This window comes from Podarcis liolepis (assembly GCF_965112155.1).
Source record: "Podarcis liolepis genome assembly, chromosome: 16".
NCBI classification, from domain to species: Eukaryota; Metazoa; Chordata; class Lepidosauria; order Squamata; family Lacertidae; genus Podarcis; species Podarcis liolepis.
Window position 1 is genome coordinate 12132456 of NC_139567.1, and position 26407 is coordinate 12158862.

At 46.6% G+C, this 26407-nt stretch overlaps 1 protein-coding gene across 12 annotated transcripts in view; it reads right to left on the reverse strand.

Moving 5' to 3' along the window:
• ROBO3 (roundabout guidance receptor 3) overlaps nucleotides 1–26407 on the reverse strand; it is a 333100-nt gene that overhangs the window by 80153 nt on the left and 226540 nt on the right. The window lies entirely within an intron of this gene.

The following is a 26407-nucleotide window of genomic DNA, read 5'->3' on the forward strand; positions in this document are numbered from 1 at the left end:
AATCATGGGCTTGTAGACACTGATAGCCTTATCCCTCATGAATTTGCCTAACCCTCTTTTAAAACCATACACGTTGGTGGACATCACAGGGGGCCAAACTCCCTAGTTTAACTACGCCCTATACACCAGCCAGGCTTGAGTTCATCGGAGACAACTGTCAAAAGAAACCATGACCAACTGGAGAACCGGAGACACACAAGGCATATTTGCATAGAATCACAGAAATGTAGAGTTGGAAGGGACCTCAAGGGCCATCTAGTCCAACCCCCCGCAATGTAGGAATCTCAACTAAAGCATCCATGACAGCTGGCCATCCACCCCCTAATTTAAAAAGGCAGCATTTCCCAAATGTCTGACAGCTAAGGGCAGGACTGTGTCATATTATTATTATTATTATTATTATTATTATTATTATTATTATTATTATTATTATAATATACCATGCTTTACTCACAGATCTTAGGGTGGTTCACAACACAAAACTACAATATAAAAACACAAAATACTTAATAAAAGCAAAGGCAACTCAATAACCCCCCCTTTACGATTCTGTTTCTATGAGTAGTAGTGTATTTATTAAGTTTCTATGTCACCCTTCATCAAGGATCACACCAAGGTTTACAATAGATGCATACATAGTAACAAACGAAAGCAATACCCCAACAGCATTATTATTTATCAAATTAAATGTTTGGCATGCATGTTTGCACAGTGGTCAATATGCATAGGCTCAAATTTCACCATGGTGTGTGTGGGTGTGTGGGTGTGTGGATGTGTGGGTGGGTGTATACAGAACAGGGCTGGGGGATTTGGGGCTTAAGTGCCAGAAGCAATCTCATAGCTGTCAATGTTTCCCTTTTTTAAAGGGAAATTCCCTTATTCCGAATAGGATTCCTCGCAAGAAAAGGGAAAAGTTGGCAGCTATGTAATCTTCCAAGGCACTCCATCTGGCCCTAGGGACTCTCTGAGCAACACCCCATGGCGGCCCTCCTTCACTTTAAACTGTTTTTAATGTTGCAACCCTCCCTGGAACCTTAGGGTGAAGGATGCAGACAATCAAATCTGGTCAAAGACTCATAGGATTGGAAGGGACCTCAGGGGTCATTTAGTCCAACCCACTGGGCAATAAGCAAACAAACAAACAAAGTGACCCCTGAACAAATAAAGGTTTTCCCACCCTGATGAAGACTTCTGTACTACTCAAAAGCTTACTCACTCTTTTGTGACAATTTGGTCAGCCTAATTAAGGTGGAGTCTGGATTATTTCTCCACCACCACCAGGTGAGCCCCACTGGGACTGGACTAGAGCGCAGTTTCCTCCCAATGTTTGCCGCCGAGAGAACGAGGACACAAGCGCCAGGATCTTGACAGCTTCCCAAACCCAACCCGCCCATGGGCACTTTAGCAGAAGAGGGAGCGAGAGCAAAGCGGTGCTTACCAGGCATTAATAGCGTGTCAATAAGCCATTTAACTTCGAGCCGAGTAATACACCATAAATATTCATATCTAAGAGTAATATACTGAAATAATCTTGCCAGTAATGAGCAATAAAATACGGATATATTGCTTATTAAATATTGATGTCCGCTACCCGAGAGCGTTGCCGAGGAGGCCGGCTTTGGAAACATGCGGGCGCGGAAATGCCGTAAAAAGAGAGAGAGATCATTTGCTACACACACACACAAACACACACACACACACACACACAGAGAGAGAGAGAGAGAGAGAGAGAGAGAGAGCTACACTTGCTGCTGTGGTGGCCCGATCAAGGATAGTGACACTGATCACAAGGTGGTGCATGCCCATGAAGGTTGAAAGTTGTGCCCGTACCCACTTCTGAACTGCCACAGGTGAGTCTCTGAACCACATGTAAATGGGTCGTAAAGGGTGGAATCCCAACTGGGGCAGTCAGGACTAGTGGGCCTGACTTTAGTGAGAAGTTCGTCTCTACCATCCGTACTAGACCTCTCCTTTCCCAGCAGACCCAAACCAGTTACAGTCATAATACATGTTACGTTTGCTTCATGATACGTTTTTTCAGGTTGCGTCCCCCAGAAATACCAGAAAGGGTTACTTCCAGGCTTCGCTGCTCGCGCATGCGCAGACGCGCAAAATGGCATGTGCATGCCCAGAAGTGGCGAATCGCAACCCACATGTGCGCAGACGTGCTGCTGCGGGTTGCGTTCTATTCATGTTGCAAACGGGCCTCTGGAACGGATCCCGCTCGCAACCAGAGGTACCACTGTATTTATGTATTGCATGTATTTCCTGCAGTGGCGTAGCGTGGGTTGTCAGCACCCGGGGCAAGGCAAGTAATTTGCGCCCCCTAACCCTAACCCCCAGATGTTGCGCCCGGTGCGCCCGGCCCCCCTGCACCCCCCACGCTACGCCACTGATTTCCTGCCTTCTTTTGCAAGGAGCTCAAGGTGGCAAGCATGGTTCTACACATTTTTTTACCCTCACGACAACCCTGTGAGGTAGGTTAGGATGTAAGATGGTGACCGGCCCAAGTTCGCTGGGTGAGTTTCATGGCTCAGCAGGGATTTGAACCCTGGTCTCTCTGGTCCTGGTCCAAAACTCTAACCACTCCACCACGCTGTCGATTCTGGCAGAGTCCTGTTCCAGGAATCAGGTGCTGTAGAAAGAAGACAGGGTTCCGGCACCTTTAACAGTGGTGTAGAAGAGAACAACAAGCTACCTCTACAGAAATGTCCTGTTGAACGGGCAACAGCCCTGCCTTCTCCTACAGCTGGCCACCCTAACCAGGAAGGAGTGAGCAAAGTGTGCAAATCCAACCCTTTAAGAAACTGAAGGACTAAATCTGACATCTGCTGCAACGGAAAGCTCAAGTGAGATTTGGCTGTTGAACAAAGATGCTGCTGCTTTATGCTGATTCAGACCATTGAGCCCATCTAGCTGAATGCTACCTGCTCTGACCGGCAGCATCTCTCCAAGGATTTCTCCACCATCTCCTACCTGGTCCATTTCACTGGAGACGTCAGGGATAGAAAATTGCCCCTCCTTGTGCAAAGCATGCCTTCCACCACTGGGCTACTGTCATTCCTCTTATCACCAGTTCAAAGTACCAGGTGGCAGGTACTGGTTGCTGCCAGACTGGTTGCTGCCAGTCAGAGTAGACAATATGCTGGGACGGACGGACGGACGGAAGGAAGGAAGGAAGGAAGGAAGGAAGGAAGGAAGGAGAGGTTTTCATAGTGCTGTACTCTGGACCCAGTATTAATTTGTCCTTGCCGACAGAAGAGCTGTGAATCTGAGTAGGACAAAAGAGTTAATAGCTGTGGGTAGAACAGGGAATTTCAGCAGGTGTAGTTTGTCATGCAAGCAACACCAGGTAAATGTCCTTCTCCTACACAATGATTAAAACTGCAGGAGTCCTTTGCATCTTTGCTATCTGCTTATGACCTCGAAATCCAACATCATCCCAACGCTTTTCTAGGATGCTTTTGCACCCATGTCTTCCAAAAAAGTCACCTGCTCAGAGCAAAGCTCATTCATTTCTTTTCCCCCACTGGTTATTTTTTCAAGCCCCTTTCCATTTTGTGTGACAGACAGCTAAAAAAACCCCCACCCCATTCTTAAGAGCAGCATTTTGATTTTAGCAGAGATTACCCACATTCTTGGATTTCACGCTGCCTGCTCTGGACCTACAGTCCTATAATTCCTTCTCTCGTATTTTTGAAAGTAAAATAAAAAAGCTATTTATAGGGACTGCTATAAGTCTCCAGCGATCTCTTGAATGAAACAAACTGAACCAGCAGAGGCTGCCTGCAACTTCCAGCTGCTTGGGGAAGAGGCGATGAAATGGCCTTGATCCTTCTGCAATTGCCAAACTCTGATCTGCCCTTCTTCCTACAGCTTTTCTGACTGATGTAGTGCACGATGCTGCATACAGGTAATTCTAGACTCTGGATTTAATGGTCTCACCGCTTTAGATGGCAATGTATAATGTGTATTACTTTGCTAACCTCCTGCTCATGCTGCTGGATGGGCCATAACCATCTGCCCTAGAGTTCTGCCCCAACAGGAGACTTCCGGGTTAGCGCCGCCGGCAATGGCGGTTTTCCTCTGACCGGGAGGAATCCGCTTCGTGAAACTAGGGTCTGGACCGCCACGGCGAGGTGGGGACCCACTAAAAACCACAGGCGGGAGAAGCCTGTGGACGTGGGATTCGGCCGGCACCTTTAACTTTATAAATAAGTTTTAAGCTTTAGGGCTTTTTATGGTAAGATAAGGTTAAAATAAATTAAGGTAATTTAATGACAGAATATAGTGGAAGATGGAAAGGATTTGCTGAGATAATTAATAACCAGAATACAAAAAAAGGGAGGCGTGAGGAGGTCGATGAAACAAGTTAATGAAAGATAAAGATTTGGAAATATTGGATTTGGTTTTTAAATTTTTTGTCTGCTTTTGTTTTTGGTTTTGATGTATTGAGTGTTTTCTTTTTTCCCTTTTTTCTTTTTATTGACTTGTATTGTTGAATTCCTTTTTTATTCTGTTTTTTATTTTTTTGATGTATTGTAATTCTTTATTGTCTCTTTTTCCCCGCTTTTTTTTGTAATTGTTAAACTTTTAATAAATATTAAAAAAAAAAAAATAGAGTTCTGCCCCAACAGTACCACTGCCCCTTAGGCCCTCCTAGATTAAGGGTGAGGCGTACTGCTGTGTTCCTACTTTGCACACAGAGAATCTACACTGACCGATCACAAGAACTGGGCTATGGCCATCACAGATCATACACCGCAGAGAGAACGTCCACACGTCCAACGCTGTATGTTTTGTGTGCGGAAAGGTTCACACATTTGACACTGAATGATAAACACAGCTCCGTGAATTACTATTAAGGCTTGGTCAGAACATGAAGGAAAAAATGAGGCTGCAATGGGGTGGCCAAGTGGATTGCACCATTTCAAACTACGTGTGGTGGACGCTAATTTTAAATGCTCCAACTGCCTTTTAAAAAAGCCTCCTCTTTGAAATATGTGTGTGTGTGATTGTGACACACAAAGGTGTGATTGTGGCACAAAGGTTGATCCCTGCTTGCTCTCTGTGATGGTTTTCTTTTTCCCCCTTTTATTTTATTAACATATAAAACACATACATATACATTTACACAATACACATACACAGCACACTACCTAATTTTCATAGCATAAAACATACCTACATTACTCTATATAATACCTACCTATACTATACATATCAACATACCTACACACCTACCCCACACGGACACCCACCAAGTGACTTCACTTCCAGCCGTTCTTGTTACACTATTTTATTTTTCCAACTAGCTAAAACACATTTCATTATTTCTTTATAGCGATAGTTTTCAATCTCATTTTTAAAAAAATAAAAATAAAAATGTGGAACTGCATTCAGAAATGTCACACACACACCCCCCCAATTTGGAGTCTGAGGTGGTACTGTCCACTCTACTGCCTTTTTCTCGTTCATCAGTCAGCCAATACAAGAAGCTGTCTTATACTGTGCTATACCATTGGTCCACTGAGCTCAGTATACTCTACCCTGACTGGCAGCAGGTCGGAATTTGAACTAGGGGCCTTCTGTGACACAGCAAGTGCTCTGCCACTGTGCTGCAGTCCTCCTTCCAGGCAGGGGTGTAGGAAGGGGGCACGGGGGGGGGGGCTGCCCACCCCAGGTGTCATCCCTGGGGGTGGTGGTGACAAAATGGCACATCGCGGGAGGTGGCACTTACCGCGGGGCCTGGCCTGCAGCGTGCCCGAGCCACGCATCTCTCCTGGGAGTGATGTGGTGGTTTGGGGCCCGAAACAGCAGTGTGGGGCTTGCGTCCACCAGGCAGACTCCGTGGGTGGATCACCATGGTGCCCCTGTGGGCAGATCGCCCCGCCACTCTGGGTGCCAGAGCAGCTAGCTACACCCCTACTAGCTAGGCTCTTCAAACTTTGCAACTAGGAATGATCCCTTCTCACAGGGTGAATGGCAGCAAAGCACCTCTACCCTGCTGTTTACAAAGACTATTGCTTCTGTTAGTTGCATGAAATGGAGGGCAATCCAGGAGGAAGGCTTCGTGAACTGCGGAAGATCTATCCTAACGGTTACCTCTGGTTAAAAAGAGAGTGAGATATATACGGGGAGGTTTAATGGTTTACCTAGCACCAGTGAATGATCTGTTCCATAATTAGATATCTGCTGGAGATTTTTCTAAATATAGCAGACAGGCGCCGTGCACCACTCTCTTGCTCTCCAAATATAATTAATAAGTATAGGAAGATGCAATTAGCTGGCAGTAACCCTGATAATCTAGATCAATGGCTGGCAAATCCTTAATGAAGTGTTAAATTGGGTCTGTCTCCCAACAGCACAAGTCACCCGAAGGCTGTTTCAGTGATGGATTTTGTGCCTCTCCTGCCCCAGGCTGGGATGAGATTATTCAAGGAGATGGATGAGGCTGGGGTACAGCCAGCCATGGGGAAGGCAGCTGAACAGTCTGCCTGGGCTTCTGGGAGATTCCCATTCACAACAGGGGCGTTGTTCAAACAAGTCAACCAAGGGGAAAACAAAGTCATCCGGGGCTGAACACTGCAGGGCATTCCTGTTGCCCAGAAAACATCAGAATTCTCTCGAAATCCTCTTAGGCTGCCAACCTCTGGGCACTTGCCTGGGAGAAAGCCCCAGGAAACTCAGTGGTACTTCTGAGTCGACTGGCTGCTAGCTGCACTGAGCCAGGGAAAGGAGGACCTCTGTAGCATTGGGGTGGGGAGGAGAGTATGGGGGGTGGGGATAATATAACGTGGAGCTTCCCATTGGAGCATCTAGTTGGCCTATGTGAGAACAGGATGCTGGATGAGATTGGCCATTGGCCTGAGCCATCAGGATCTCCTTACATTCTTGTGTTAAGAGTTGGGAGGGATCTCAGTTGTCATCTAATCCAACCCCTGCTCAATGCAGGGTGCGATTCTTCTTCTTTGGCGATCATTCGTAGCCGAGTAAGAATGTCTTCCATGAACAGGTTTTAACAGTGAGTCCATAAGGGACTGTGGAGGCCAATTCTGGATCCACATGTCCTTCCACAATGGTTTTTAGGCAGGGGTTGATCACAGTGAGGGCTTGCCAAGTGTGCCTTCCTCTTAGCACGTTTCTCCCTTTCGTCCTGAGTTTGAGCATCTTCAAAGGCTGTTCTCCAACTGGAGCACTCGCAGTTCAGTGTTTCCCAGTTGTCGGTGTTTATACTACTTTTTTTTTAGATTTGCCTTGAGAGTCTTTAAACCTCTTTTGTTGACTGCCAGCATTACGCTTTCCACTTTTAAGTTCGGAATAGAGTAGTTGCAATGCAGCTGCTCAATGGAGCATGGAGTTACAGCATCCCTGACAGACATCCAGCCTCTTCTTAAATACCTCCAGCAAAGGGAGCCCAGCACCTCTTGAACCAGTCTGTTCCACTACTGAACAGCTCTTATTGGTTAGGATGTTTCTCCTGATATTTAGCTGAAATCGGCTTCCTGCAATTGCTACCCATTAGTTGTAGTCCAATCTCTGGAGATCTATCTTCAGCATGACAGCCCTTCAGATATTTGAAGACAGCTATTATGTCTCCGCTTAATCTTCTCTTCTCCAGGCTAAATATACCCAGCTCTTTCCTCACAGGATTTGGTCTCCAGGCATTTCACCATTCTGCTTTCATTGCTCTGCAAGAGGAGTCTACAGAGTTTAGGGAGATTTCGCAGGCAGCCAAAAGTTTTGGCCACCTTGGATCATGTCTCAAAGGGAGAGGAAGAGCTTTGCTTCCGACACTGGGCTGAGGTTCGGAGATACTTGGGAAGAAGAAAGTAGACTCACCAGTTTGGAAAGCAGAGATGGGAGAGGAAGTTTTTCACACTTCCCAATCCAACACATGAGCCAAACAACAGCCTTTGAAACTCACACTACTCCCAATGTTGTAATGCTGTGTTGAGGTTCTCCAACCAACCCCCCCCCCTCAAGTGTATACCAAGGAACTGTGCACACAAAATGTGTACACTAGTGAAAATGTATTAGGGAAATGTGGAAATCCTATGTGTACACTAGAGAGAGAAAAAGTCAAAAATATAAATTGGAGGAAATTTATACTTTTGCAAAAGGTGTGTGCAGGGCAAAACATCCAAATTTTGGTGCAGATATTGTTTTTAAAATGCAAACTGATGCATATATCAATGCCTAATCAGAAATCCAGCAGAAGGTTATTTGAGATCTGGTTCTGCAATTGTGCTGAACTTCCATGGTACATTGAAGAATTCTCTTTGTTTTTGAGTGCTTCTGAAGTCCTTTGCAAGGTCAGAGATTAGGGTTGCCATATTTCAAAAAGTAAAATTCCAGACACCTGCAATGTTGTTCAGCTTTTTTCAGGAAGACCTCCCCCCCCCCCTAGTGATTTTAAGCTTTTTGGAGCTGTTTCTGCTGCTTTTTTTCATCACGTTGCCATACTGTACATATGAGTTTTCCCTGACATTTTGACAATTTGGTAAAATTCCCCTGGCACCATGTTTACACCCAAAAACCAGGACAAGTCAGGAATTTTCCTGACGTATGGTAAGCCTATCAGAGATGAGCTTCCATCCATGCACCTCTCAATCCTTGCTAAGGAAGGTGTTGTCTGGCTGAAAAGTATAGCCCTCCCATTGGCAACCTGACAAGTGCATTCATGGATCTCTGTCCTGCATACGACTTTGTTCAGCAGAATCACTTAATGGATCTTATGCAAATAAATACCCAATAGTGCAAATTTCCCAATGTGCCAGAATTCAATATTTATTGTGGCCAAATTTATTATCAGGCCACTGGCCTGTTCCACCAGGATTCTTGTTCTCTAGCAGAGAATGACTGGCACTGATCAGGAATTTTAAAAAACCAACAAATATTTTGATTTTTTAAATGGATAGCGTAATTTCTGAGTTGACCCTAAACCTGGTGAAGTCACACCTAAGTCACATTTTGGTCAGCCATCTTGATTCAAAATGGCACCTGGTTCCAAACATCAATGAAGACCTCCCTTCCCCTGCCTCAGGAATCCTTGTGTTGAGTTTGGCAAGGGGATCTTGAGAGGTGGCCAAACCTATGGGTGAAGTCACGCCAAAGTCATGCTTTGTTCCACCATCTTGAATCAAAGTAGCACTCAAGCATCCAAAGAAGCACATCAGCATCCAAGTGTTGATGAAAAGAACCCACCCCAGCTCAGGAACCCTCATGCCCAGTTTGGCAACAATATCTCAAGAGACGTCCGAATACACAGAAAACAAACAGACTATAGGATGAACAGACGAGCCAATTTCCAAAATATACAGATGACTACAACTCTCATTAGCCTCTGCCAGTATGCCAAAGAGTCAGAAGCAACAGGAGTTGCAGTCAAAACATCTGGGTACCACGATGGGGAAGGCTGAAATTGTCTAAGAAGGTATACAGCAGCTTCCTATAGTTCTAATCTAAGCAGAAAATATTATCCTGTCCTTCATAGTCCCATTGCTTGGCTAGCCATGCCCTGCTTACCTTTTTATTTTAGAAAAATAAAAAAATGTATGCATTTTGAGGAATTTCCTCCACAAAGCAGCTGCTAACCTCCAATAAAAGCAAATTCCACCTGACGATAAAATATAAAACCATTTTAAGAAGTGAGGCACAGAAACAATATAGGAGACACAATACAGGAAGCAGCCACCAGTTTCTGAACTCTGGCTATCAAACTTCACAAAGCAAACAGCACAGGAGTGTTCATTTCACAGAGACGGTGCTATCCAGCATGTAGTTGATCATTCGCCCCAACAGGATGGCTCAGATTACAAAACAAACCCCCAAATACCCTATAAAATAAAAAGTGTCCTACTTTAACTTAAAGGAAACCAGTTAAAAAACAAACACTTGGATACACATTATAGCTGCTTTTTAAAAAAAGGAGGAAAAAGACAGTCCACTGCTGGATTAACCTTTGTGCATGAAAGCCAATCCTCACATAAAAAGATCTTGCCCAGCTTCAGAAAAGCTGCCCTGGCTTTGTCAAGCTGCGAAAAGAGAGAGAGAATTCATAGCTGCAGGGCAGCTGTGCAGAACATCTCTGAATGTGCCCTTGCTGCCTATTGGCACATACTACCCCATGGGCCATTTGACAAGTGGGTGAAACTGTCAGTCATCTGACATCATTGTGATGTCAAAGAAAAAGATTCAGAGCACATTCTAAGGGTGCTCCCAACTCTTTGCTTTCTTCCACTGCAGCCTGGCTTGAGTTCAAGCCCTTGTTGCAAAAAAATACAAGGCAAAAGCACAAATAAATGGCCAAAACTTAAACAACATAAATGTAAACAACAAAAGAAAACAAAAAAACCCCACACAAACAAATTTAAAAGGCTGTAGAATATTAATCAGCCCAAGGCCTGGTTGAAAAGGAACATTTTTGCCTGATACCTAAAGATATATTATGAAGGTGCCAGGTGAACCTCCCTGGAGAGAGAATCCCACAGACAGGGAGCCACTACAGAAAAGGCCCTGTTCTCGTGTTGCCACCCTCTGGTCCTCACATGAAGGAAACACACAAAGAAGAGTCTCAGATGATGAATGCAGAGTCCAGAACGATTTATATGGTGGTCCCGAGTTGTTTAGGGCAGGCATAGGGAAATTCCGGCCCTCCAGATGTTTGGGACTACAATTCCCACCATCCCTGACCACTGGTCCTGTTAGCTAGGGGTGATGGGAATTGTAGTCCCAAACATCTGGAGGGCCGGAGTTTGCCTATGCCTGGTTTAGGGCTTTGTAGGTCCAAACCAGCACTCTGAAAGGATGGCTTTGCAACCCAGCTTGAACTCAAACCAAGCTGTAAAAGGAAGATCCTTGCTGAAGGTGCAACTGGCTGATCAGTTGGCCAGTGATGTCAGCAAATGTCATGTGATAAGGAGCCATCAGGCTCCTTGAAGCTCCTGGTGCCCCTTTGCAGCCACATTTTTATCTTCCCCATATCTGTGGGTCAGGGGGATGTGGCTTGGGGGAAAACGGCCTTGCACATCAATTTAGGACCCCTTCTTAGGCTGATCTGACTCACCGGCCAGAGCTCTCGCAGGCCCTCTAATGTACTGACAGAAGCATGGATTGCAAGGTAAAAGCTACTTGGCTTAATTCGAATCGGATCTGTCAGGGGGTGGAGGGGGTCCTGGGGGGGGAGGTGGATGTCAGGGAACTGACACCGGAGCCAGAGGCGGAGGGAAGGCTCTCAAGTGATGCTGGAGAAGGGCCAAGCAGGGAGAGAGGCAGTTCAGCTGGGGAAGGAAATCAGCGCAACACCAGGGATAAAGGGGGGCAGATGGGGGAATCGGCAAGAGGGCTCCAGGACTCTTCGCTGGACACCAGCGGGGAGAGCATGGGTCCTCCGCTACCCACACCCTCCCTGCGCAGAAGACTTCCATGCAGGGAGAGTAGGAGGAGACTTGGCGTCAAACAGCTTTTATGCTGGAAAAGGTTTAAGAAACGGCCACTGACGGATTCTGCTAGTGACTGAGGCAGCCACGAAGTGAAGGGCTGTCCAGACAGAAAAGGTTTAACAAGCCAACTTAGCCAGGAGTGGCGGTAACTTACGCACGAGCAACCCATATTCATCACAGGATCTATTGGCTATTTTAGCGTTGCAAGTACAGAAGAGAGATGTGCTCTCATGGGAGTGGGGAAGTCTTTCCAACCAGTTTGGCAACAGTCGAACTTCATGTAGCCATCATGTTCCATTCAGTGCTCCTTGTTGCAAACCTGAAGAGCAGATTCTAATTCCACCCACCTTAAAACATGCATCTTAACATCCATTTGAATGCACCCCCCAGCCCAACCCCCAGTTACCTTCCTTCAGTCTGAAAATGCATTTTATTCAGTAGGAACAATTGAAACTTTTTAACCACAGTTTCTGGCTGGGTTGAATTCTGGAAATCATGCATTAGCGTGCAAAAAAAGCAAGAAAGAAAAAGTGCTACATTTTAAAACTGCTTAAAAAAAATATTAGTGAAATAAAATTACTTTAAACACACCTGAATCTACATTAAGGCAAAGAGCTGAATCCAGAGAGGTAGTAATTAAGGCAAAAGCTTTTGTGCTGGCAGCAATTCTGAAAGCTCTGACAGTTGGGAAGAAAGGAATGAATGCTAACATTCAACTCCATTGTAAAGAGTGGAGGAGGGGGCGGCGGTGGCACAATCACGTGGCTGGATCTTTTGCTACACATCTCCAGTTTTCTTTAAGTGTCACAGAGTCACTGACATGTGAGTCTCCTGGTCCCCATAGCTGGAGAGGCCAAAATGAATTTTTTCCTATGTTAGGACTCAGGGCTGGCCCTAACGTTAGACCGTGTGATATGACTGCCTCAGGCAGCAGATGGAGGGGGCAGCAGATGCAGTAACCCCTTAGCTGTCTCTCCTAATCTCTCTGACTATTCCCTTTTGTGGGAGAACAGAGGAGTCCCTTGGAACAGACTTGACTTCACATGCTGATTCTGCAAAGCGTATCTCAGAAACTCTTTGTCTACAGTTTGTTTGGCTGAACACTCCACCGAGCTCTGCACACTGTTGCTCAGCAGTGGAACTACGACAGCTACAACTCCCGTCATCCCTGACCACTGACCATGCTGGCTGGGGCTGATGGGAATGGCTGTCCAACTACATCTGGAGGCCCACAGGTCCCTCACCCTAGAAGAAGTCAGTCACTGTATAAAAATGGCACTGACCCTTTAAGCTGGCCTGATGCACCACAGTGGATCTTCCACACTGACTCTCTTGGCTAGACCATAAAATTCTGGCAGGTTACCCTAGGTTAGGGTTGTGGTTGCTTGACTGCTTGCTATAAACCTGGAATGGGGAAAACCTGTGGCTCTCCAAATATTGGAGGACCCCAGCTCACACCAGCCCCAGCCAGAATGGTTAATAATAATAATAATAATAATAATAATAATAATAATAATAATTTTATACCCCGCCCTCCCTGGTCAGAGCTGGGCTCAGGGCTGCTAACATCAGTAAAATTACAAGAAAAACATAATAGGGGGAAAAACCAATTTAAAATACAGGTTAAAATGCAATTTAAAATGCAGCCTCATTTTAAAAGTAGCCCATAGATCAAAACCATAAGGGGAGGGAAACATAAGGGTCAGACTGAGTCCAAACCAAAGGCCAGGCGGAACAGCTCTGTCTTGCAGGCTCTGCGGAAAGATGTCAAGTCCCACAGGGCCCTAGTCTCTTGTGACAGAGTGTTCCACCAAGTCGGGGCCAGTACTGAAAAGGCCCTGGCCCTAGTTGAGACCAATCTAACCACCTTGCGACCTGGGACCTCCAAAATGTTGTCTCAATAGCTATGAGACGATGGGAATTATAGTACAGCAACACCTGGAGGGTCATAAATTCCCTGCCTCTGCTTTAAATGCGGAGCGCTGGCCATGGTACTGAAACCTGACCACTGTTCTCTGGATCAGCACCTTCAGTCCTGTCCAGGACCCTGCTGGTGCACATGGCCCAGGTAAGATCTAACTCACAGCTTTACCTCCCGGGACCCTCTCATGTGGAGCCCTGCTCTCCTGGGATTACAGAATCTGTGGTGGTAGACAGAATTGTAGAGTTGGAAGGGAGCACAATGGTAATCTAGTCCAACCCCCTGCAATGCAGGAATCTTTTTGCCCACTGTGGGGATCGAACCCATAACCCTAAGATTAAGAGCCCCATGCTCTACCAACTGAGCTATCCTAGAGAAGCTCAAATGCATTGTGTTCAAGTACCATCCAGTGCAGATCTTCTCAACACAAGAGTTCCATTCCTACACGTCCCCATCTAGATTCTGGAATGGCTTTCCCCCAGGCCCTCTGCAGAGGAACAGGTTCCCCCAAAGCAGCAGGCCACGCTTATCCGACCCCTTTAGCCCTATATCCATAGGCGCCGACTCCATGGGGCCTGAGGGGGCCCGAGCCCCCTCAAAAATTCGTTTGGGGGGGCTCCGCCCCCCCAATAATTTAAGAAAATTATTAGGCACCTTGCCAAAAACCGCGCAGGGGACTCTGGCGCGCGCCTCCCAAAGTGACCGGGAGCTCCTGAGAAGGGGCGGGCAGGTCGGTCAGTCAGAGGAAGACCCCCAGCGGCGGGACTTTAGAAAGGAATGGAGCCGCGGGGCCGAGGAACGGCGTATTCGTCGCCGGCGAGGGACCGGGGTGAGGGGAGAATGGAGGGGATGGGAGTTCCCGTCGCTGGAGCGGGGCTTTTTTTCTGGGTTCGGCTAAGGTGACGTTGGTAGGAGGGGGTGGCCGCCTCCCGGCGCGAAGCCTGGGGAGGGCAGGTCGGTTCTTGCATGCAAAAGCACCACTGCCATCCTGCCGCCAGTATGGACCCCGGTATGGGGCCCCCCCAATATTTTTTATAAGTCGGCGCCCCTGCCTATATCACCCATAGCCGATCGCAGCCCCAGACTTTTAAGCCTGTCAAAATTGATTGCAAGCCTTTAGGCCATTAAAAAACCCTTTAGGGTAAACCTGCCATTACTGTAGTCAGCAAAGCAGCGTGCAGCTATATAAATAGCAATATTGTCCCTATTATTTAAGAAGACTGTACTCAGAAGCAAGTGTTAAAAGATAACGAGGTGAATTATCCAAATAACCTCTGTATTTTATCACATAATCAATTCAGCTATATGTGAGCAGGTGCTTAGGTAGTGCAGATACTCCAGAGACTAACAGCTCACATGGTGAAGGAAATTCTGAAGCTAGGGTGGGAACTTCAGGCTTGGGGGCCAAATAGAGTCCTCTTTATCTGGCCCTTGAGACTTTACCTAGGCCACATCCACCATACAGCCCACACCCCTCATTGGCCCTGATCCAGGCCCTCCTCCATAGATTTTGCTTGGCCTGGAATGAATCCTTAAACAAGGATACTTCTTGCAGGAAGAATGGAGAGAAAAGGTGTATGTACAGAAATCTGACTTTTGCACAGCTGGTATGCAGCCTGCTGGACAAAGGTAGGAGCAACTTCTATCTCTCTGCCAGGCTGCCCAGAAGGGAATGTGGCCAAAAAGTGTTCTTCCTGGGATGGATGGGGCTTTATAGGGCCTGCTGGACAGGGATTAGCCTTTGTGGGGGGGTCTGCTGATGGTGTCCTTGAAGCACAGAATTCTACCAGCCAGGGCCACAGTGGAAGCAGAGGGCAGGTAGTGCAGGGAATAAGGCACCTAAGTCTAATTGCCAAGAGCCCAGATTCAAGACCCCCTATTCCCCCAACACCTGGAATGTTTCTCAAAGGAGCACCTTTACCCTTTGAACTATGCTCCTGTAGTCCAGTCACATCTGTAGACCCCCTAGCCTTACTGAAAGACATTGAATGCTTTGCACCTGTCCCTCTTGGAAGCATTATTATAATTATTTAAAAGGAATCCTGTCAATGGGGGGGGGGGAGAGAGAGAGAGAGAGAGAGAGAGAGAGAGAGAGATCTTTATTGCTCAAACCAGTGCAGAGTAAAAGACTGGCAAGGGTAAAGAGGCACAAGATGTACCAGGGAAGGCTCAGTAAGCTAAGAGGTTGATCCAACAAGCGACATGTTCTCTGCAATTCCATTATGTAGGAATGGGGTGAGCACAAGTTAAGTGTGGCAAAGGGGACTGGTCATTGGACTGGGCAAGCAATGGGGCATTATTCCTTGGGGAGGACTGGATCAGAACGGTCTGTTCACACCTGTGCTCGTATCTCCAGGACCTAGGAGATGAAGGAGGCATTAAAAGCACCTCTGGAACTGACAGTGCTAGAAGCTGAAGTGTGCTCCGGTGACCCCAGAGGGGAGACTTGGTGCAACAGGTGGGGGCGATGTCAGTGCCATGCACTGGGGTGATTGGTAGGGGGTTGGGACAGGGCTAGGGGAAGCCACCCCACTAGGACTTCCCTTGGGTGCTCTTCCCCGAGTAGCTCCTTGGTCTCCCTGGAACCTAGCACAGTCTTTCCTAGCCCACTGGATCCCTCCCTGGGATCTTCTGCAGGCAACTCCTCCCACCTTCCATCTGGTCAGCCCCCACCCCCCACTGTCTCCTCAGGGCCCATGACAGGTGCCATCTGGCCAACCAGACCTGGCTATGTGATGATGCCAAAAAAGTGAAAGCCAAGGAAGAGCAGCGCTTCCTACCCTGACTGTGAAGGGGCCAACATCACATCTCACATCCACCTCCAATTATCACTTAAAGCAGGGTGATTTGGGAAGTTCAGAAGTGACCCCCCCCATTGTGTTATAGGCACACCTTCTAGAAAGCAAAGCAATATTTCCAGATTAAAGATGTCTTGGCAAAGCAAACAGTTATTCCCAGCTACACCCGGCTACTCCTACAGAGCAAATAGTGGGCTGCGCTCAGGCATTTATCAGTTTAATTGCGAGATTAATCAACTAAAGCTTCACTGGGACTGCAAGTTCAGAGCATGCATGGTTAACCTTTCTAAAGGTGTGCGCAGAGCCACCACTTTGATATACCATCTCATCCCTATCCAAACAAGGGTCGCTGCAATCATTTTCATCAAAATCCTCTGGAAAAATAATAATAATCTCATATTTTCTTTTCACCTGTAAGCTTGCAATGAAGGATCCTTGCAATGAAGGATTCCCTTTCATCTTATATTTAGAGAAATCACCAAAACAGTATTGAATACAGAACAGGAAATAACAGGGCATAACAGGGTCCAAAAACAATACTCCTCTGTATGTTAGGATCTGGTAGAAGTGTGGTTCTTTAGCTGGTGACAAATCTTTTGAATGTTGCTAAACTTTGTATAGCTCAGCAAGGGAAAAACAAAAACCCTCCAGCTATCAGAGAGCGGATGAGAAAGGTTTGGGAGTTAACTTTGTCATGGCGGCTAACATGTAAAAAAAGAAGAGCTGTAAGGAACACCCAGCAAGATAGAGAGATGAGCCTAGTTTAGTCATTGAGAGATGGGTCTGGTTTATCCAATATTGGAATGAAAAAGCAACAGATACTATTTCTCCATACAGTGGTGCCTCGCAAGACGAAAAGAATCCTTTCCGCGAGTCTCTTCGTCTTGCGGTTTTTTCATCTTGTGAAGCAAGCCCATTAGTGTCTTAGCGGATTAGCGCTATTAGCGGCTTAGCGGCTTAGCGGATCAGCTGTTAAGCGGCTTAGCGGCTTAGGATCAGCTGATAAGCGGCTTAGCGGCTTAGCGGCTTGGGGAAAAGGGGGGGAAGGGGGAAAAAACCGCAGGAACTCGCAAGACATTTTCGTCTTGCGAAGCAAGCCCATAGGAAATTCGTTTTGCGAAGCACCTCCAAAACGGAAAACCCTTTCGTCTAGCGGGTTTTCCATCTTGCGAGGCATTCATCTTGCGGGGCACCACTGTATAATTCTCTCTCACTGACACAGCAAACCATCATTATTTAAACTTTCCTCTCTTCCTTTTCATGCTTGTTCCTTCTTTTTCCTTGGATACACAAAATCTATATGAAAAAAACCTTAACACTTAAAAAGCAAAAGCAAAAAAGACACGCTCCGTTTATCAGATATATGAACTCTCTCTCTCTCTCCACCCTTCCCCCCCCAAAAAACCACACACACACACACACATACATGGGGAAATTTTGCAGTTTGGAGGTGCTGACAAGTTAATGATGAGATCCGAAGTCTGGAGTGTTGCAGTGGGAATGTGTGGGTGAGGATTTAATTGCCTGCATTTCAACCAGCATTTTGACTTCATGTTTTAAAAATTCAGATTGAGCACTTTCTCTCTCTCTCTTTGAATGAGCTCTGGCTAAGTTGTTGGGCTGTTCCCACCCACCCTGCTCTTTTCTCACTGGGCTAGTTTACAGCCTCACCTTGTGGCCTTGGCTGAGGTCAGGTGTTTCAGCTGGTCTCACACGGGCCAGGGGACATCTGTCGCAGGTCATGAGAGGTGAGGCCTTTGTTCTTCTCGCCAAGTTGACGGCAGTAAACCAGCACCATTACACCCTTCTGAACAAGTGTCCTCTCTCAGAGTACAATAGCAGCAGCGTGCCACCCAGGGAGGGCTCCTGGGTTAAGGGGGTAATCGTAGCCATTTGTTTTATTGAAAGCCCCTGGGCGGGGGCAAGGCGAGCTGAAGAGACCCTTGGTATGCGAGCTGCACAGGCGGCAGATGAGGTTGTAAAAGTGCTCATGGTCTGTGTGGCTTCAGCTGCAGGGCAGACTGGAATGAAACCAAACTATCACTACAAAGCAAGCATACCTAGTAGAAATCGAGGCTGGAATCCTTGTCAGTTTGTGTGTAAGGAGGTTTGGGGTGTGTGTGTGTTTATACGACACCCTCTTGAAAAACATCAGGGCAGTACAGCAACATTAAAAAACACCTTTAAAAAGCAATATGGAATAATAATCACTTAATATTTTAAAGTGTTTTTTATCTTTCTTTTTTTGTATTTTGTATTTGTTCTTTTATTTTTACTTTTGTCTTTCTTTTCTTCTTTTTTTCTAATTCTTGTAATTCTTTTCTTTGAAACCTTAATAAATATCATTTAAAAAATAAAATAAAAAGCAATATGGAATAATAATCAAAATGGCTACTCAAGAATGAACACCTATAGACACCTTAAGCCAACGGTTCTCAACCTGTGGGTCCCCAGATGTCGTTGGACTACAACTCCCATCATCCCTGACCACTGGTCATGCTGGCTAGGAATGATGGGAGTTGTAGTCCAACAACATCTGGTGACCCACAGGTTGAGAAACAATGCATTCCATTGCATTCAAACCATACTTGTACAGCCTACCTGGCTGTAGGAATAACGGATGCTGCACATTCTACTGAGTCTAGTCTATCTAGCTAGCTCAATATTGTCTACACTGACTGGCAGCAGCTCTGCAGGAATTCAGACAGGGAGTCCAGTACCTGGCTGTCTGCAGTGGCCAGATGCCTCTAGAACTGGGATACCCTCCTGATGTTGTTGAACTCCAGCTCCCATGAGCCCTGGCCAATGCAGTCAATAATTAGGGGTGATGTGAGCTGTGATGCAACAATGTCTGCTTAGGATTTGAAGGGCAAAGAAGATTCCTGATGCAAGTACATTTTAGCCTTAATGCAACCCATAGGCTGTAACCCTCCAAAGCACTGTGATTGGCAATTGAGGTGGTCAGCCTCTGAGAATGCTACAGAAAGGCTGAAGCTTTCGTTTGCTGGTAATCTATGGTCCAGGCTTCATCATATCACAGAATCAAAGAGTTGTAAGGGATCCTGAGGGTCATCTAGTCCAACCCCCTGCAACGCAGGAATATGCAGCTGTCCCTTACTGGAATCGAACCTGCAACCTTGGCATTATCATGACCACACTCTAATCAAACGCCCTATGCAACTGATGTGAGTTCTTCTCCAGGTAGTCGAGAAATTGGAGGCGACACAGATTGATAAACTAGGCAGGACTGCCTATAAGGGAAGTCAGATGCTGGTGTCCTGAAGGCTGGGGGCTTCCTGAATGATGGGCCTCTTCCTGGATGGGGGAGGGTTGCCCATTCAAAAACCACGAGATGCAGCGATGTCCATCTGCTCATGATCAGCATTTGCCAATTACATTCCAGGCAGGAAGAATGAAGATTGATGCTACTGCAAAGTCCTCCGCAAATGGCTAGTCACCCATGGAAGATCTAGTCTCACAAGTCCACCTGTGTTCTTTGTGTGCTGGCCACACATGGGGGGAAAGAGCCCAGCTACCACCAATCTCACTTTGAACACAAATATGCTCAGCCCAAATCCTGGGCTCAAGTTCTATATAGAGGAAAGAGACCCACGGGCCCTGACACAGCCTCCCCCACTTGTGGTGCCCTCCATGTTGTGGCCTACAGCTCCCATCAGTCCCAACCAGCACAGGCATCCTGGCTGGGGCTGCTGGGACTTGTAGTCCAAAGCACCAGGAGGGCACCAAGTTGGGGAAAGCTGGTCTAGCATCCCTGAGGATGGTGAGCTAATCCACTGAGCCAGTGTTGGAGGAGTGGTTAGAGCACTGGACTAGGGCCTGGGAGAGCAGGGTTCAAATCCCAGGACTCCACCATGAAACTCAGCTGTGGGTGACCTAGGGCCAGGTACCGTCTCTCGGCCTAACCTACCGCACCGGGTTGTTAGGAGGATTAAAAAATGGGGAGGAGTAGGAGAACCCTGTTTGCCAGTTTGAGTTCCTTTGGAGGAAAGGTAGGATATAAATGTGAGTGATAAATAAATAAACAAGACCTTGCTTTGCTAGGGGAGTGGGATCTCATAGAATGAGGCACAGGTTAATTCTGTGTCCAGGGCAGCTGTCTACCAGCTCTACCTGGTATGCAGGCTAAGACCCTACCTGCCTGCAGACTGTCTCACCAGAGTGGTGCATGCTCTAGTTATCTCCCGCTTGGACTACTGCAATGTGCTCTATGTGGGGCTACCTTTGAAGGCGACCCAGAAACTGCAGTTAATCCAGAATGCGGCAGCTAGACTGGTGACTGGGAGTGGCCGCCGGGACCACATAACACCGGTTCTGAGAGATCTGCATTGGCTCCCAGTACGTTTCCGAGCACAGTTCAAAGTGTTGGTGCTGACCTTTAAAGCCCTAAACGGCCTCGGTCCAGTATACCTGAAGGAGCGTCTCCACCCCCATCATTCTGCCCGGACACTGAGATCCAGCACCAAGAGCCTCCTGGCGGTTCCCTCTCTGTGAGAAGCAAAGCTACAGGGAACCAGGCAGAGGGCCTTCTTGGTAGTGGCGCCCACCCTGTGGAACACCCTCCCTTCAGATGTGAAGGAAATAAGCAGCTATCCTATTTTTAAAAGGCAGCCCTGTTCAGGGAAGTTTTTAATATTTAACGCTGTGTTGTTTTTAATACCTGATTGGGAGCCGCCCAGAGTGGCTGGGGAAACTCAGCCAGATGGGCGGGGTATAAATAATAAATTATTATTATTATTATTATTATTATTATTATTATTATTATTATTATCACCCCCTCTAAGGTGCATCTCACCAAGACATTGGTTTTGTTTCATCCGCATGTGAAGTTGCATCTCTTGGACCAGGACTTTTGAGATGGGTAAATTGCAATGGGAGATGAAACCTCCTGTCTACTGCTGCTGCTTTATTTTGTTGGTGGTGGTGGCGGCGGTGCTTTTACTGACCTGCAATTTTATTGTGGGTTTTGCTTTATTGCATTTTGCTTAGTTTTATATTGTGTTAGTTTAGATTGCTAATCCGATTTTGTTGGCTATGTATTTCAACCCGGAGACCTTTGGGCAAAGGTTAGATTTTAAATGCTTTTAATAAGTGAATAAATAATAAATTACAGCGCTTGTAAGTGATAGCGCTGCCTGGAGAGGCCTGCCAAATAATCTGAGGTTACTTCCTGGCTTTGGGCAACTCTAGGCATAAGTTAAAAGCATCTTTGCTCACGTAGGCTTTGTTTCATTCTGAAACTGGTCTTCCTGTAGATTTATGTCATTTTATTTAGCTGTGATTTCGCTGCGAGTCTTGCATTGCGGGGGGTTGAACTGTAATAATAATATAATAATTTATTATTTGTACCCTGCCCATCTGGCTTGGCTTCCCCAGCCACTCTGGGTGGCTTCCAACAAAAATTAAAAATACATTAAAATGTCACACATTAAAAACTTCCCTGAAGAGTGCTGCCTTCAGATGTCTTCTAAATGTCAGGTAGTTGTTTATCTCTCTGACATCTGATGGGAGGTCATTCCACAGGGCGGGTGCCACCACTGAGAAAGTCCTCTGCTTGGTTCCCTGTAACTTGGCTTCTTCCATGGAGGGAACCACCAGAAGGCCCTCGGAGCTGGACCTCGTGTCCAGGCAGAACGATAGGGGTGGAGACGCTCCTTCAGGTATACAGTGGTGCCTCGCAAGATGAAATTAATCCGTTCTGCGAGTCTCTTCATCTAGCGGTTTTTTCGTCTTGCGAAGCAACCCTATTAGCGGCTTAGCGGATTAGCGCTATTAGCGGTTTAGCGGCTATTAAAGGCTTAGCGGCTATTAAAGGCTTAGCGGATTAGTGGCTAAAAGGCTATTAGCGGTTTAGCGGCTCAGAAAAAGGGGGGGAGCAAAAAAAAATCAGAACACTCACAAGACGTTTTCGTCTTGCAAAGCAAGCCCATAGGGAAAATCGTCTTGCGAAGCAGCTCAAAAACGGAAAACCCTTTTGTCTAGCGGGTTTTCCGTCTTGCGAGGCATTCGTCTTGCGGGGCACCACTGTACTGGGCCGAGGCCATTTAGGGCTTTAAAGGTCAACACCAACACTTTGAATTGTGCTTGGAAACTAGATCAGGGTAGTCCAGCATGCGGCCCTCAATGCCTTTTTTGTGGCCCTTGGCTATCTGACCCCCCCCCCCCGTAGCCCTCAAGTTGCCTTCCCAAGACCAGGTAAGTGAGAGGCTGGGCTTTGGGAAGGAGGCGCAATGCTCTGACAGGGTCCTAGAGTCCTCCTGCCTCCTTTCCAAAGCGTAGTTAGTGCTTTCCCAGCTTTGGATAGGAAGTGCAAGGGCTCTAGGACCCTCCCAGAGCCTCATGCCTCCTTCCAAAGCCTAGTGCCTCATTTCAGGAAGACGGTGCTAGAGCTGTGGAGAAGGGCATCAAATTTTGCCCTCAATCCCCAACCCCACGCAACAAGGCAGTGTTCCATCTTGAAGTACCCTTGTGGCCCACCTGGTATGAAAAGTTGGGCTACCCTGGACCAGATGTACCCTACAACTCTGCAAATCTGTTTGCAAGCCGCTTTGGATATTATTAGCAGAAAAGCAGATAACAACAGTATGGGTTGCATCCCAAACATTGGCAGCAGGGTCACACTGCTGCCGTGCCACCTCCATTTCCTCTCTTTCCCCCGTGTGTCCCACAAATCTTCTCCAGAAGGCCCCCCAACCAACCCAAGTGGATTTTGTGGGATAGCTCATTGGGTACAGCATGAGACTCTTAATCTCGGGGTTGTTGTGAGTTTGAGCCCCATGTTGGGGAAAAGATTCCTGCATTACAGGGAGCTGGACTAGATGACCCTCACAATCTCTTCTGACTCTACAATACTAAGATTCTATAGGGGGAGGCTGAGGGGGAGAAAAGCAGAAAGTCCCATTCTGCTAGCACACGTCCTTTGCGCTAACGGAACGGGAGCAATATATTCCGTTGTCCTCAAAGACACTCAGCAGCTCACCAGCAATGATTGCATGCGCCATTCTAGTGATTTACAGTGCACTCCTATTCATGTCTACTCAGAAGTAAGTCCTATTAAATCCAATGGGGCTTACTTTGGGGAGGGGAATGCATAGGAATGCGGTCTTAGTCTGCTTTCTTCACGAATGGCAATGTAGGCAGCCCTTTCCCATGTTACAGATTTATACCAGCAGCATCTTCTAGAAGCGTTCCACTGAAAACATCTCTCCCTACTAGAATGTCTCCAAGGGAATGCAACTTACTCTTTGCCTTCCTGCCCAGCAAGGATCAGGACTTCTGAAAAGCAAGGTCTTCCTTCTATATACAGCGGTACCTCGGGTTAAGTACTTAATTCGTTCCAGAGGTCCGTTCTTAACCTGAAACTGTTCTTAACCTGAAGCACCACTTTAGCTAATAGGGCCTCCTGCTGCTGCCATGCCGATTTCTGTTCTCATCCTGAAGCAAAGTTCTTAACCCAAGGTACTATTTCTGGGTTAGCGGAGTCTGTAACCTGAAGCGTATGTAACCTGAGGTACCACTGTACTTTGCATAATATTAAAGGTCAAAAAGGTTGAGCAAAAAAACATTTTTGCCCCACTAAGAATTAGTTCCCAGACTACTTTTGAATTTCCAAAAGGGCACGTGCAGATGGCCTTGTACAGATCAACTCGCTCCATGTCTGAACTAATTAAGCTAACTTTTGCCAGAAGATCCCCTAACGAGCGATAAGGGAGGAAAACTTTTCCAAATTGGAATTTTTGTTGCTGCTTTATTTTCCCCCTCCCCTCATTCTGTAAGTAGCAATGTATGGTTGCCAGTTTGTCAGTTCCAATTTTTTTTTAGCTTTGTTTACTAAATGCAAGTAAAATGAATGCGCTAAACTAGATCACTCCTCTAGGGCAGGTGTGGGGAAGTTCTGGCCCTCCAGATGTTGCTGACCTACAAATCCCACCAGCCCCAGGAAACATAGCAAATGGTCGAGGATGATGGGTGTTGAATTGGCAATACCAGGAGGGCCAAAGCTTTGCCACACCTGTTGCAGGGCATCAGAAATTTTTCTGATGCCAGCTAAACATTTTCCAATGGAAATTAGCCTAATTTGCACAGTAACATTCCCCCCCCCCCAATCCTAAGTTTTCCAGAAAACCCACATGACAACTCTGTAAACCAAGCCTTATGAGAAACAGTTGAAGGAGCTGGGTATGTTTAGTCTGGAAAAGAGAGGACTGGAAGGAGATATGATAGCCATTTTTAAATATCTCAAGAGCTGTCACAGCTCTCCCAGTATGTCCCACAGAGGACCTTAAGGTCCATAAATAGCAACACCCTAGAGGTCCCGGGCCCTAAGGAAGTTAGATTAGCCTCAACCAGAGCCAGGGCCTTTTCAACACTGGCTCCAGGCTGGTGGAACGCTCTGTCTCATGAGACCAGGGCCCTGCAGGATCTGATTTCTTTCCGCAGGGCCTGTAAGACAGCTTGGAATCAATTTGCTTCCCTCCCCCTTTTCTTTTTTCCTTTCTCCTTCTTTGATGGAACTCCTATCTGGGGACTTCCCTGCCTTTTTTCTGGCCCACGTAGGACCAGTCTGGATAGTTAGCTTTGGTGAAGACTTGACGTTTTCATCCCCCAAAAAGTTTTTGAATTGAGTTTCCATTGAAATGAGGCTGTATTTTAATGTTTTAATGTTGTATTTTAATCTTGTTTTTAAGCTGTATTTCAATCAATTTGTTTTTAGATCGGGTGTTAGCCGCCCTGAGCCCGGTCTTGGCTGGGGAGGGCAGGGTATAAAGAAAATTTATGATTATGATTATGATGGAAGAGGGAGAAAACGTGTTTTCTCCTCCTCTGGAGGGTAGGACACAAACCAATGGCTTCAAGTTACAAGAAAGGCGATTCTGACTAAACACACGGGAAAAAGCTTTCTGACAGTAAGAGTTGTTCAACAGTGGAATTGTCTCCCTCCGGTGATTGTGGCCTCTCCTTCCTCTGCTTTTAAGCAGAGGTTGGATGGAAATACCTGAGATTCCTGGCATTGCAGGGGGTTGGACTAGATGACCCTTGGTCTCCCTTTCAACTCTACCCTGAGTATGATTGTATAGCTTTAGGGGACACCTCAGAATTCCTGCTCCTGCCATTGAAACAAGGAGCACAGTGGGAGAAGATTCACGGCTTCCTGTCTTTGGGCATTTCCTATCTGCAAGAAACGAATGGGCTAATGGCTAGTGCTGGCAATGCTTCTCCTGAGTTATGAAACTCCTGATCACCCACAGGAGGGAGAGAAGAGTCTCTGAAACATACATCCAGCTGGGACGTGCCTTGCACGGTCTGTTGCTTCGCTACACTGCCGGCAAGTTGCCGTCCCACCTTGTTTGCGCGTGGAACCAAGAGTGGCAATCGGATTATTCAAAGCGTGAGCAATCTGTGCAGCTGCCCTATGACAGTTAAATCTTCCCCGTCAGGTTATAATTGTTCATTATCCCGAATTACAGACGATCTCGAGGGGTCGTGTCACCTCGCTGTCACAGCAAGAGGGAAGGCCCTTCCGACATGATTAATGCCAGCTTGCTCTCTGTTGAATGAATCAAAAGGCTGCCAAGAATTTTGCAGAACATGATGGAGAGAAAGAGAGAGGGAGGGAGAGAGAGAGGGAGAGAGAGAGAGAGAGAATCAGGGTGGGGGGGGGGACTCTTTTATTTCTTTCCCAGCCACTTGGTCTGCAAATAGATTTCTGATTAATTTCCTCAACGGAAGGTGGCAAGAGGCAGCGGAAGCTGAAGGTCAGGACTTGCTGAATAAGGAAGACCGGCAACCGCTGCTGCAGCTGGACTTAATGTTTTAAAAAATAGTGAAAGAAGAGCCCTGCAGGATTTATTTTATTTTATTACAATTATAGCCTGCCTATCTTCCATCGTGGAACCTAAGAAGGTGTTCCATGTGCTTTCCATGCAGTTACAGATACAAGCACTGTGCCACAAGAACACAAGAAGAGCTACAGGTGGCATTAAATGCCAAATAAACTGGCCAAGATGTATAAAAGCATGTCAAGTAAATGCTGGAAATGTAAGCAGATAGAAGGTCATTCTTCCATATGTGATGGACATGAAAAAAAAAGCTAATGGCTTTTGGGAAATGATACAAAATGAAATGAAGAAAATGTTTAAATGGGCTATTCCCCCAAAGCTAGAAATTTTCCTTACAGGCGTAATAGGGCTGAAGGTTTCAAAGAAGATGACTAAACTATTTATGTA